This window comes from Triticum dicoccoides, chromosome 2B (assembly GCF_002162155.2).
Source record: "Triticum dicoccoides isolate Atlit2015 ecotype Zavitan chromosome 2B, WEW_v2.0, whole genome shotgun sequence".
Classification (NCBI taxonomy): Eukaryota; Viridiplantae; Streptophyta; class Magnoliopsida; order Poales; family Poaceae; genus Triticum; species Triticum dicoccoides.
This window is the reverse complement of record NC_041383.1, coordinates 29,501,751-29,505,382: the sequence shown is the minus strand read 5'-3', so window position 1 is coordinate 29,505,382 and position 3,632 is coordinate 29,501,751.

The window sequence follows — 3,632 nt, the reverse complement described above, 5'->3', positions numbered from 1 at the left end:
TTTGATTTTTGGTTGTCTTCTTCGGGGTCTGGCTGCTGCTGCATAGTGGCCGGGTGCATGCTTTGATGCGACGCTGCATCGGTGCTAATGGTAGGCATGCGACATCTTACTGCGTCGATAGGGGTGGCGGAGCAGGGCTACATCGAGGGCGGGCATGCATGCAGCGCACGGGCGCAGTTCTGCGGGTGGGCATGCATGTTGCGGGTAGGCACGGGCACGCATGCAACGATGGAAAGGGCATTGCATAGTCTTGGACTATGCACCGCGTCAACTCGTGTCGTTGGATTCAAATGAACAGTCCTGATGCCCCAACGAGAGAGGCTGATCCAAACCCCACTGATTCAACCAATCAGTGTGTCTCATGTGGATGGATGCACACTAATTCAACCAATCAGCGTCTCTCATGCGGATCGATGCACACTGTAGCTAACCCTAGCGCCTGATCTCAACCATCCACGCACAACGATCGATGACCCGTTAGTGTGCGGGGTTTTGAGGGGTTTTGAGATGGTTTTGAGGGGTTTTGACTGATTAGGGTTGAGCATAACTAATTCAAAAAAAATCAAAAATATATAAAACTTGCGCACATAGTCTTATTATGTCGTATAGTAACGGAAAAAAATATAAATATGGTTTACATACATTTTTACGAAAAATCCTTCACTAAATTGTCATTCCTCGAACAATGTAGTATGAAGTTCAAGGGAGAGAGTAGTGGGCACCCGAGAGTAGGTGGGGTTTTGAAAATGGTAAGTGTGAAAACCTCACCAAAACTTCATTTTGGATTGACTAAGAAAGATCTTAACTTACTTTTCTCATTTTCATGTTTTAAACTTGTTTTATATATAATTTTCTATTAAACCTTGTTTTTTCAAAAAGAAAAGAAAATATTAGAAAATTAATTCAATAAATAGTGAGACTTTAGATTTACACTATATAGGTAGAATATATGTGTAGAAAAATTATTTGGCTGGTTTAGACAAGGTGCAAAAAAAACTTGCTTAAATATGAGGCCGTTTACCCTACCTTTGGAGGTCATTTGAAACACACTTTTCATGGCTATGAGTTCAACTTACCAAAAGGGCTCGGATTGATAAGCAAGCAAACATATTTCAGTTGAGGTACTTTAGATAGCATTAAAACATCAATACCCCATCCCTAATTCAAATTTGAGCCCAAATTTGAATCCAAATTTGAATTTAAAACATGACACAAATATTATCTATTATTTTATTTGGCTGGTTTAGACAAGGTACCAACAAACAAGTTCGAATAGAAATATGGGGATATATAGTGACTACCAGTACGCACCAAGTTACAAATATTATTACATGACACAAATTTTCAAACTGTTCTCTGTTCTACCTCTTCCTACCACGTCGTGTGCCCTTCTTCGCCTTAGCACTTCTTGTTTTTGGTTCTACTACACACACAAGTTCACTGATCATCTTAGTTTTCTTCACTGGTCTTTAACACCTCGCCAACACCCTCGAGATCAGTGTCTTTAGTCTGAATATTGACAGAAGTTTCAGTTTCTTCGGTATGTACCTCAACATGGGTTTCTTCAGACTGAACCTCGACACGCTCAGGTTCAGTTTCAACCTCGAGAGCAGTTTCTTCAGTCTGAATGTTGGCTGCAGTTTCAGTTTCTTTGGTATGCACCTCCACATCAGTTTCTTTAGTCTGAATGTTGACTGTAGCAGGATTTTCTTCAGTCTCCTCAGGCTCAGGCACACTTCTCTTCTTTCTACAGCCATTCACTCTTGCTTTTTTGTTGGCCAACACTGTTCAACAACAAGGGGTTGACTTGCTCGCTTCCTCCTGGCCATTGGAAATTGTTATAGATATAGTAATTGGAAAAAAGGCACCAAATCAAAACACATACGAATAAACAAGAACATACTTTGGCTTATTAGGAGTGTAACTGCATTTGACAGATCCCACTCTGTGCCCAAGTTCCTGGCACAACTTGCATCTGTTTTTGTTACCTTTTTGGGCCCTTTTTGGCTTTCCATCTTTCTTTCCCTTCTTACTACTCCCACCTTTCTCAAACCATGTCTTGAATCTACTCTGTTTAGGCCTGCCAGCCTTTCTTTTCGTCAAGGGGGGACACATGGAAAATTCAATCTCCACTTCAGGCCATAGAGACTGATCTGTAAGTGCTGGAATTGGAGTAGCATATGCAGCTTTGAATCTTGCTACCGAATAATATTCATGCAAATATGGGTGCATGTTTATCTTCGGTTGGGATGCTAAAAAAAGAATGTCATGCTCACATGGTTTACCAGTGTGTTGCCACTCGAGGCAAGTGCAATCATGCAATTTAGTGTTAACAAGATGTCTCCTTCTAGTTTTGTTATCTCTAACTTCAGCACCCCAAGGTGAAGATTTTTCAACAAATAAATGTGAAAGACATCTGCTCCTATTGGCCACCTATTGTACCACTGCTGGAAGCTTATCACCTTGCAGACAATCACCTATCCTTCTTCTCATTTCCCACATCCGCATGAGCATGATCCTGATTTGGTCAACCATGTCATGCACAGGCAAATCTTTTAACCCCTTCACCTTGTTGTTGAAACTCTCTGCCAAATTCTTGTTGATGTGGTCACACTTGATGGCAGTGTTGAATGCTTACCTATACCATAACAAAGAATGGTAGGTGTTCAGCCATGGACCAAACTCATCGCATGATGCCATTATCTTATCAAGATAATATTTGTGTGTCTATCTAGTGAAGATCTTGCTGCTAGCCACATGCGCCCAAATTCTTCTCCTCTAAATTTTTTGATCAAATTCGTCCACAAATGACCGAAGCACTCCCTCTGCTCAGCATGTGGGAAAACATTTTTCACTGAATTTTCCAGCCCATTACATGCATCTGTGTGTATAGCCAAAGGTGACACTGGCTCTAGGCACCTTTTCAACTGGATCATGAACTATGTCCATGAAGCCTCTGTTTCTGACTGAAACAAGCCAACAGCAATAGGAAACATCCAGGTGTGTCCATCTAGAGCATTGCATGCTGCCAACTGACCATTCCACTTGCTTGTCAAAAATGATGAGTCTATGCTCAAATATGGACAGCACCCTGCTTTGAAGCCATTGGTGCAAGGCTTCAAAGCCATAAAAAACTTGGAGAACTTGACTTCACCTTTGGCTGATACCTCAGTATCTATCTCCATAACACTGCCAAGTGACCTCTTTTCCACCTCTGCTTTGAAGTTGTAAAGCATCCTAAATGTATTTTCCCAATCAGCATATAAATTTTTCATTGCCCTTTGTTTTTCCTTCCACACTGTGGTATATTTCAGTTTAATGGGGTACATCTTTTCCAAGTCTACTTTGAGTTTCTTGGCAGTAGTGTTTGGTGTTTTGGGTAAAATTGGGGTGATCTTTTCTGCAACCCAAAGTTGTGATGTCATGGTTGATACTCTCTGTGAACTTGTAATACAAGTATGTTGATTGGGGATTTGATTAACCCTGACAGTACTTCCATCAGGTTGCAGTCTAGCGGATATGTTCCACTTGCAAGGCTTGACACTACCATCAAATCCTCTGCAACTCGCATAAAACTTCTTTCTATCAGTCCAAACAGTCTTGGCATCAAACTCATGTTTCACTGCATAAGT